The following is an 11319-nucleotide window of genomic DNA, read 5'->3' on the forward strand; positions in this document are numbered from 1 at the left end:
CAAATCAAAGATAAGGTCAAAAGGCAAATCATTTGTATAAATCAAAAATCAAAATACCTTCAAAAACATTAATGAAGAGTTTTCAAAAATATAAGTCTCATTCATGGAACGGAATTGCTCTTGTCGTGCACACAAGAACACTAACTTTCCAAGTCAGAGACAAATTTAAAACAAAAACTATTCGCCGACAATTGTAGAACAAGTTATCAAACGTTTCCAATAACTAGTTCTAACATCCGATCAACGTTAAAATCAAAATAAGAGAAAGGTAATCTTCTCAAATGTTCTTTTGCAAAAAGCCAAAATAGAAATAAAGGTTTCACCTTTAAACTAAAAGGGGAGTTAAATTCCTGAAATATAATATTAAACTTTGACAAAGGCATTATGATTAAATCAAAGTGAATAGAAATTGGATAAAATTTACAAAAATCTCAGGTTTAGCAACTCAAAACCATGATAAAGAAGTCTATACTCAAAGAACAATTAGAGAATTAAATCGAATTTTCATTTTCCAAATCTTTACAAGTAGGGAAAATTTGTAATAGTAACATAAATTTTTAACAACGAACCAAAAATAGTAGTTTGAAATATTTAGAAATTGTGTGAAATGAAAAGTAAGTTAGACATCATAGATACAGGTATGCTAAGAGGATTCAAGCTTAACCAACAAAAGAGGTGTGATGAACTTCCTAGGGATAAGAATTGAAGTCAAATTTACAAGGATGTCAAACTTAAAGGAGGAGCAAGATGAAGCGAGGAAATGAGGTATAAACGGTAACGCTCATGATCAAGGAGAAAGGGAAATTAGACAACAAGGAAACGCCAGATACTCAAATCTCAAACAACAACAAAGCCAAGTTCTATAACTTTAGTAACATAGGCAACTCACTCTTAACACACATAATTCCACCTATCCCTTATACTCACATTACCAAGGGGTTAGGTATAAGAATCCCCAAGTACGTCTCACCACACTACCTAAGTCCTTTCAATATCACAACTTCTCAAAACCGGGGTTATAGGTCAACCAGAAACAACTCCACAAGCCAAATTATCCAACCAAGGTTAACACCCCACAAAAGAAAGAGAACTATCTAAAAGGCGTTAAGGGAGAATTAGCAAGGGTGAAAGGACAAGTTGGGAGGATACAAATGTAACTTCCTAGGAAGAAGAATAGAGAGTTTAGAAGAAGGATAGGCACCAAGAGATTAAGAATAAGGCGAGATACAAAAAGAACGAGAAATATCTTCAAGGAAGTAGAAGCATTCTTCAAAGGTTGAACAAATCTTCAATCCTCAGCAAAAGGCACTAAATCTTGATCTTCGTAATATATAAGTGTCCTTTCAATGGAACGGAGATACTCTTGGCGATCACTCAAGAACATCAATATTCCAATTCAAAGACATAAAAATGCATTTTTACACCAACAAATGATAAAACTAATTATCAGACGTCTCCAATAACAAGCTTTAACACTAATTGACGTTAAAACCAGTGAAAAACGTTAAAATATTTTCAAAACCTTTAGTTCAAATTTTTTTAATAAGGGCAATAACTCCATTAACTATAAATAAGTTCACGGTCATTGATCTAAGAACGCAACAATTATTAAATGACAATCAACAAACATGTTAGTACCTAACAAAGAGCAAACACAAAGAGACTACAACATAAGATCCTAAATCTACCCATCTTACCCGTCTCTCAAGTTTATTATTTTAAGGTCAAGTTATTTATAGTGGGGTGCACAAACGTGCGTCGGGAGCAAATATGCTCTGATACCAACTGTGACACCCTCATTTATTGCGGAAAAGTAAACACGTAATTCTACAGAAAAACTGACAGGATATGTTTGTAATTGGTTCAACTAATTAAAACCTGTCATTTTTAAAACTTTTCTAAACCATTCACAAACATTTCCAGAAGGAGGATGCCAACACCTGCAAATGCTAACAGACTAATTTACATAACTATGCTAAAGCTGCGAGAATAAAGTGATACAAACCAAAGAAAAAGAGGGAGACATATGTCCCTAAAATGTATGTGACACAAAAAGGGTTTAAGGTCACAATGAAATAAAACCAGTCTAGGTCCCAAGGTTACTTTGCTCGCTAGCTCGTCCATGTACCCCATATATGCATCACCTACCTGTCATTCGCATTTTATACAAATACGAAAGCCACAGTCAGTGGGGAGTAACTCCGAGTTCTCCAAACCCACGAAATGTCATAATTAATATAACATGTAAACATAAGAATATGAATACGAATCACACATAGCCTTAGCATATAGATACTAGACAATCGTGCTTATCATGTGAACTACAATATAACAACACATAGTCCTAGCCAGTGAATACTAAACCGACTCATACTACACTATCATGTGAATCACATAACATCCAGGAATCCAAACTCTATCAACCATAGCCGGCTTGCATCTCACCTTCTATGATTCATAGAATCATCAAACAAGAAAGGGCAATATATCAAAGACAGGCATAAGTTCTTAGTACGGTCAATAGTCACTTTGTAACTCGAGTCTATACCACGAGGTAGGGAAGGTAATCGAACCGGTATCTTGGCTCAGCGGTTACTATTAAGAAAACATGGCCAAGAGACAACACAACCCTAGCCTAAAATCACATGAGACCTAGACATGCGGATACACACCACCGCACCCAAGACCCACAACTTTTTTAAAACAAAGTGAAGTGAGTACCCTAAGGACACCACCGAAGGGTTGGCTAGTACTTAAGTTGACCCCATACTATCAAAATAAGTACCTGAGGTCATGCCCCAACTTGGATATAAATCCACTAGTCGGGAACACAAAGGCTATCAAGCAGTGAACATATACTCGTCAAGACTATAAAGACCTATCTATGATGAAGGCCGAAGTACTCACCTAGGACCTAGTCCCACTAGTCCCAGACTTGAATACTTTAGCCCACACCACACACGACTCACCACACAAGTCAATTAAGACACCCACTTAACCTTAAGAGGGCAAAAAGTCCTACTTACCAACATAAAATCTAATATTCTATCATGTGAAAGGCTATATAAATGTCTAATCAATGAGATAAACCAACAGAATCCTCAATACCAATTTCCAATTCTAACAATATTAACCAAATTAAAGGCTTCGGGGAATCTAGGGCCGTTTTTACAATATAAGAAGCTACTTAAATCAACTAATTACACATGTGAGATAAAAATATAATGAATGGCCTAAAACAAGAAAAAGGCCGACTATCTAATTCATTCAAAATTTCATCCAACCGAATTTTTACCCGCAACCTGACCTGCGGCGACAGTACGAGTCAAATTGCGGTGACCAATCACTCAATTAATCGACATCGCATCGTCAAAGGGACTAAGGCTCGATTTTAAGCACAATCAACAAAACATTACAATTATCGCTATAAAATTCATTTGAGCCTATTAATTACAATTTCATTTTGTAAACTATCCTAACATGTGATAACTATTAATATGAGCACAATTTTACCATCCTTTTTATCTTTACTACTAACATTATTCATTCACCTAAACACTTATCAAACAACAGGCACACATTAACTACTAATGTGACATTAATTAAATCGAGTAACTCGGAATAGTTACCTTAAGCTAGCAAAGAGACAAGCAATAAACTTGAGAAAGCTTCTAAAACCCAAAATTACTCTTCATCTTCAACCACATATGAGTCACCTAAAATAATTATGTGAAAGGACGATATTAACGAATTATCATTATATAAAATATGAGTCCGAAATATAATTATTTCAAATGAACTACACTAGGCGCCTAAAGAAATCCATAACCACGACTCGAGGACCGTTTGGGCAGCCCTATTTCCGCCTCAATGACCACCTATGGCTAAGGCGCACTCACCCAAGCCATCGCTTTGCCTAGGCCGGCGACCCACCGCCGATCCCAAACAAACCACCATTATAACCCAAAATCATTTGTGACCAACCAGTCCATAGGACGGGTTTATAACTTCAAACACAACTCAACCCATTGAAAAGAAAACATGTAAACAGCTGGGGAAAGATCAATCGTATACAAAGGGATAGCTGTTTAAGCCCAATTCAATAATACAAAGCGATATCTTTCCGGGCGATAGTAGTAATTCAGTAATTTCTAATATTAAATGCGACATGGAGTAATTTGTTCACTATTCTCAAACCTGGAAGAGTTGGGAGCGTGAGACGTCGACACTTAAATAATTGTTAATACTTATCAGACCCATCAAAACAGAGACCAGTTCAGTCCCTTTAACGGCTCCAAAGCCGAGTTCAAAACAGTCGAATTTCCCACCCAGAAAATCGTGTTATACCAGTCCATTTCGGTCCAAGAACAAAATCGAAACAGCCCAGACTTTGACCCTCACACACCCGTTCCAAACACCAATCCTTATGACCCACACTCAGTCCTAAAATACATACAACCCATTGTAATGATCCCAAAGATGTCCCGATTTTTGGCCTTAAAAACGATCCCAATTTCAACACCTATAATTTCCGGGAAATGTGCCAAAACAAATCAAATACCCCATTTTCACTATTAAAGAAGCTCATTTGTGACCGTCTTAAGACGAAATTTTAAGCATTAAAATGATAATATTCACCCAATTAAATTACCCAACATAATTACCCACTTCACCATGAATCCAAAGGTACTAACTTTTCTCAAAATTAATAAGTAAATCTAGTATAAGACCGTCACATGCTACAATAATATGGAAATTTCATAAAGAATGAAACTTTAACACAAGTAAGCATCCAATATACAAACTAGCATACAAAATCGACTTAGTAACGAATAATCCTATCACCGTTACCTTAAACGCTCCTTATTCTCCGAATAAATGGTCCACAAGGCACGAGCCTCACCCCGGGTCTTCGAATCCTTCATAAAAGGGCAAGAAAACGGAATAAAGAAGCTAAAAGACGACACTTTTATAAGACGGCGAAAGACGAAACCACTACAAAAAGGAGACTTTCTTACCTTAAAAGAACGAGGAAGGAATGAGGAAGCTAAAGGTGTAAAAATTATTAAATTTGGTTGAGAAATGGGACGGGATCTGAGGTTTTAAGGTCTGTAAAAAAAATGGTGTACGGTTGAATGTTGTTGTTGCTGCTGAGTGCTGATTCAATTTCAACGAAAAAGAAAGGAAGAATGAAAGGGGGGTGGGGACGTGGGATTATAATAATAATAATAATAATAATAATGAGACACCAGCTAGCTTGCTAGCTTCTAATTATACGTACGTTTCTTCATCGTTAAGTAATTTCGTTCGTTTTTAAAACCGCCTCGAGTTAATAAAATCGGTTTTTAGTAAAAGTTTCGGTAATAAAACGGAATTAATAATAAATAAATTTAATGAGTGAGAATAAAATAAACTCAGCTAGTTAACGGAAATAATACGATATCAGCTTGAATCGGAATTATTAGCGATTTTTACGAAACTAACGGATATTAATAAAAATTGCTATTTTGGTGAAATAAGCTCAAAATAGCTAATTGGACGGTTTTGTTCCCAAAATCCATCTCGGGTTCACTTAAAACAACTTTCATAAGGACTCGTAAGGAAACGGAAATTATTAAATAAATAAATCCGAACTAACTTCAATAAACTCGAACTAACTTTAAATAAACTTATTAATTATTATTAAAATTAACGTATCGAATTATGATGAAATTAATTAATTAGCTAAGCATATATATATAAATCGTTAAATGATGTAATTTAATTCAAAATAGCAATTAAAAGAATTTTAGTCAACTTAATAGAATACGGGGTGTTACATGGATGATGATGGTTATGAGTTCGATAGTCTTGGCAGTTGGATGAGGATGTTTATGAGTGTGAGTAAACTTCGAGGACGAAGTTCCTTTTAAGGGTGGTAGAATGTAACATTCCGTTTCATGTTATGAGTATTTTGGTAGGGTATGGAGTTAGTGTTGAGAGAGATATAATGGAGTTGATACGATATCGTGAACCATGTTGTGGAGGTAGGAATAGTTAGTGGAGTTGGTGTTACGAGTTCATGTTTGGGTTGGAGCTTTGTTTTGAGTTCTTAATCACGTTGTTGTGTCTTGATCGAGTTAGTATGTTTGTTTTTATGTATGGGTTGAACTTCGGGGACGAGGTTCTTTTTAAGGAGGGAAGACTGTAATACTCCGTATTTATGAGTCTTGGGGTACTCTATCGAGTAGGCCTTACTCTGTCGAGTAAGGGAGTTTTGCGAAATAAAATAGTTTCTGACCTGTTGGGTACTCGATCGAGTAGTGGGGTACTCGATCGAGTACTCGATCGAGTACCTTGGGTACTCGATCGAGTGTCCGGTTTTACGGGGGATTTTCTCGGGTTTTGTTAATTATGCGATTTAGGTATTTAAGTATCGTCGTCATTGTTTTAAATCACTTTTACAAAACCTAAAACCCTGTTTAAGAAAGAAAGCAACAAGTTCATCTTCCTAATCGCATTCTTAGCAATTCCCGGAGTTCAGACGGTCAGTTCTTGTCGTTGTTCGTATCGTTGAGTTCCTTGCGTCGAGGGTAAGATCTACGTACCCTTTTTATTGTCTTTCCCTTGTTTTGGTTAAACCCTAATTTGGAGATTGGGGGTTTTTGTGTGTAGTATGTGATGTTGTGGACAGCGGGCCGCCCACGGGGGCGCTTGGTGAGGAGCGAGAAACAAGCGTTTGCATTTTGTATGGAGTCGCCACCAATTTTTATGGGAAATTGGAACCGTTCGAATACCTCATGTCATGTCAAGACATAAAGTAGTGACATGAACACTAAGCAATCGTTACCCTTAGCATTCTATGTCTAGAATGACTCTCGTGGATGCCAATGAACACGGGTGCTCACGGAGATCTGGAGTAAGGGGTGAGGGTACGTATTAGGAAGCTCTTTTGATCGAACACCTAATCCCGCCCGCCTCGATAGCGGCCTCTACTAATGATTAGGGAAGTTATTCGTACTTGATATATCGTCGGCTATATGCATGCAATGCAACATCCATAGATTAATCCTAACATGTGAAAATTTAGCTAAGTCGGTTGACACGTAATTAGCATACAATTTGGTCGAAGTTGGATTTAATATTCAATTTACATGGGAAAGCATACAAATGAATAAAAGAAATAAGAACAATGAATATAAATTACAATAATGGAAATTACAATAATTACATTGGAATAGGCGATTTATGTCGAAAATACCTTTAAAACGGATAATTTGATAAAAAGGAAATAAGAATAAAAACACGACAGATCAGAAGGTGGTAATACGGATATTAGTTGATTAATACGTAGCTAATTAAACTAGGTCAAGGCAGAAAAGGAGTTCAGAGACAGAACTCATCCTGGAACAGGCGCAGCAGGCACTGCGCCCTTTGGAAGAGGCGCAGCAGTTGCTGCGTCTGTTCCAAGGGTGAACTCTGGCTGTGAAGCCGGAACTGCAAAACGTTAATGTTAATTGGTAAATTAATGGATTGATTGCGATTTTAGACTCGGATGAAAGTGATTAATGAATTATTTACATATGATTGAGGTCATAAAACAATAAAACATGGATGAGACGGAAATAAGACGGATTAATTATGTGAAGGGTCGATGTTAATGAATGATTAATAATTACAAACTAAACAAATTAAACTAAATACGATGAATTGACGATGAATTAATGACGGATTAACGAACAAACAGGTGAAAATATATCAACAATGAATCCCAGAAACTCAATATGAACGAATTGAATTTCTAAAACCCGAATTGAATTTAATGACGAAAAACCCGCAAATATTGATTATTAGGGATTTAAGTCGGATTTATGACGAATTAAAACATGTTAACGATGACGGTTAATATACACATGAATTATTAAACTATCATGATGAAGAATTATGATTTAACAAAACAAAAGAAATAAATTTGATACGAATTTGAGAGGACGGAGGAAGAAGAAAAGAAGCGAGAGCTCGCTGCAGCCTCACGAAGAGGCGCAAAGAAGCGGCGCCGCGCTCCTTCGAAGAGGCGCGGCGATTCTGCGTCTTTTTCTCGACGTCTGTCTACTGGAAATCCGCAAAAACAGGTTTTTAAAGACGGTTTTAGAAATCGATTTTAATGGTGTTCTCGACATAAACCTTACAATTGATATACGATAATTAAAATACAATAAATAAAAGGAATTAATACACCCTCAGACTTACATGTTGACGGAACGAGAAGAACTAAGAAGATCGATTAGTGATGCTCGACGCGAATGCAAGGAAAGAGTGCCCTCGTAAGAGGAAAACGATTTTAACAAGTTGATTAATTAGATTGATTGAGTGTAGTGGTCAAATTGGTCGGTCATGCAACGGAGAGGCTGGTACCCGGAAAGATCCGAGCTTACGTGGTCGGAAGTCCAAGCACGTAGGCGCCAATTAGTAAGAACGAAGTCTAGAATGCAAAGGGAGAAGAGAAGGGCGGACACTCGCGTGAGAAATATGAGGAACGAAAGCTCCTATTTATACTAATCACGTGAAGGAATAGGGTTTCGGAGACTCTTTGGAAGTGAATCTCGGAAAGATATAAAAAGATACGTAAATCATGCAAAGAAGGGCACGGGAAGAGGCGCAGCAGCCCTGCGTCTCTTGGAAGAGGCGCAAAGACTGGCCGTTGCGTCTATTCCCAGGAGGTTTCCTCCTGTTTAAGAAAGATTTCCGTGTTTAAGTTATGGTAGGACGGAATTAATTCGATTATCTTATGAATATCTTATGTAAATATTACGGGATATTATTTGCCAAAAGATAAAATTGGTGAAATATGGAATAGAAATATCCGGTACATTCCAGAACATTCTGACTCGGGATTTAACAGCTATCAGAAAATGGAGACGGTTTTTGACCCGGACTCCGAATGTACTCTAATTACTGCCAAAACGACCGTATCGGGACGTAGATGACATTTAAGAGGTTGACATTAATATTTGAGCAATCACTTGACGATAATCTTACGAACTGTCACTAATCGTTCCGCGAATCAAACATGCGGCCCAATCATCACCGGGTGGTTTGCGGGAGGTGCAGAAACGAGGTGTCTACAGAGCCCCCACTTTGACTGAGGCTTGGACAAGGCGAAAGTCAAAGTATAGCCATCAGGTCAATCGAAGATTACAACCTGACGACGCGAGGCGGCTCAAGGGGTCTGAACCAAGGACCTGTCGTCGGGAACATTTTAGAGTCTGTCGACTATCGGGGAGGGTCGTTTAAAGTCCATTAGACTACGTAAGGAAGCTCGCCAGCCATAAGAAGAGACCATACCTGAGATTTAATCGAACTTCGTGGGGAACAAGAGATGTTGAAAACAGCAGGACGTCGGTAGAAACTGCTGGGGAATCCGCTTGCGTCGGTCTCAAGCGAACTCTGGCGAAATTTGGAGGTTGAATCTGCTTGCGTTGGTCTCAAGCGAACTCTTACTGGGGAACATACCGACGACTAGGAACATCTTGGTCGTCGTAGGGGAAACCTTGAGTGAGCAGCACTGCAAAATACTACTGCGCTGGGGACAGACGACCAGGAACATCTTGATCGTCGTAGAAAGAAAGTCTTGAGTGAGCAGTACTGCAAAATACTACCGTGCTGGATAAAAATTGGAACAATACTGCGAAATACTGCTGCGCGGGATAAAAGGAATTTGGACAATAGTGCAAAATATTGTCGCGCTGGGTAAAACATGGGCCGGAACGAAAGAAAATCGTCGAAACGGACCAAAACGATAAAACGTCATCGAGGAAGAGGCGCACCAAAGATGGGCCCACGAATAACGAACCCATAACGGATTTTTGAAAATCCATATGGAAGGAAACGAGGAAGAGGCGCAGCAAGAGCTGCGTCTCTTGGAAGAGGCGCAGCACCTGCTGCGTCTGTTCCCCAATTTGGCAATTCTGCGTAAAAACGCGAAAGTTAGAAGGTTTATGTTCATTTTATTCGAAACATAAATCACTCCATTCTCTCTCAAATCTTCACCATTTTCGTCGAGGTTGGATTCAAAAGCTTGCTTAAAATATGACTAATCGAGGTATGTGCTTTAATCTTGCATTAATCTTCCATATTTGTTGAATTTTGAGCCGCGAACATTAGGGTTTTCGACCCTTTTGATCGAAAATTTGGGGCTTTTCCCCCAATGGATTTGTCGTGCCAAATTGATGCTAGGAATGGATAATAGATAATGTTAGGAACATAACCATGTATTTACTTTGAGTTTTCATCAAGTTTTGAGCCCTTGAGCGGATTTTGAGACGGTTTCACAGCTAGACCGTAAATTGCTTCGAAAATGGCCTTAGGATTACCCATTTGTGATGAATCTTGATATTTGGGACCCTTGGATGAGGGGTAAACTTTCTACCATCTCGGAATTTTGGTTTGTGACAACTTTTTCAGGACACTTTCCTAGGGCATAACCGCCATTATAGCGAAATGCTGCCGAATTTTCGACTCGAACCCGGAACTAGGCTTTGACTTGACCCAATTTGTCACATGAGTGATTGGGTTGGTGAGAACATGGCCAAGGATGGCCATAAATGGGGAATTCCTGGGCCTTGAAGGCTCGAAATACTTCTTAACCAAGGCTCGTCGTCACGTGACGCGGCCTGAATTCACTTTAACGTTGCAGGTGACGATGCTTCTACTTCTGGGAGGACTCCCATGGAGGTAGACGCTAGTGCGGTTGAGGAGGCTTTAGAGCAGGCTTTCACCGACGCGGTGATGGCTGCTGCGGACGAGGTTCCCGAGGAGGAGGCCGCTGATGAGGAGGAGATTCCGAGACGGGCCCACCTCGGACGAGGGGGTCGTCAGCTGAGAGGAGCTCCTGCGTGGGCTGAGACCTGGGAGAGTAGGCACCTTGTGTGGGCTGCAGAGGGTCACTTGTCCTACAGGACGGTGAAGAGCTTGGTAAATAGGAATTCCCTAACTCATTACCTATCCTTTTCTATTTTGTTCAAATTTCTTTCGAATTTACTCAAAACTAAAGATAGCTTTATTTCGAATCATAACAGGAGGCCGGGAACATCCGGTCGTTCTCGGGGTATACGACAGCGATGGAGCATTACGAGCGGCTGTCGGCGGAGGAGAGGGCCATGATCGAGCGTGGAGCGTTTGGTCCTCTGGTTCAGGTCTGGAGGGATATCGTGAAGAGGAAGTTGCGGGCCAACCTTAGCCTGGTCCGCGCTTTCTTGGATCGATTTTGGGATACGACTTCCACGTTTCACCTGCCTTTCGGTGAGGTGGGAGTTACCTTGGAGGACTACGGCATGATTT

General features: G+C 39.2%; 1 long non-coding RNA gene across 1 annotated transcript; it reads right to left on the minus strand.

Annotated features, from left to right (window-relative positions):
• Positions 1-1849: 1849 nt before the first annotated feature.
• Positions 1850-5173, minus strand: LOC141602413 (uncharacterized). The gene is made up of 4 exons (XR_012524434.1): positions 5019-5173; positions 4852-4919; positions 3630-3716; positions 1850-2148 (listed from the first exon to the last, which is right to left on the minus strand). It is a non-coding gene; the product is annotated as an uncharacterized LOC141602413 (long non-coding RNA).
• Between the last annotated feature and the right edge of the window lie 6146 nt (positions 5174-11319).

The sequence above is a fragment of the Silene latifolia genome, chromosome 9 (assembly GCF_048544455.1).
Source record: "Silene latifolia isolate original U9 population chromosome 9, ASM4854445v1, whole genome shotgun sequence".
Taxonomy (NCBI): Eukaryota; Viridiplantae; Streptophyta; class Magnoliopsida; order Caryophyllales; family Caryophyllaceae; genus Silene; species Silene latifolia.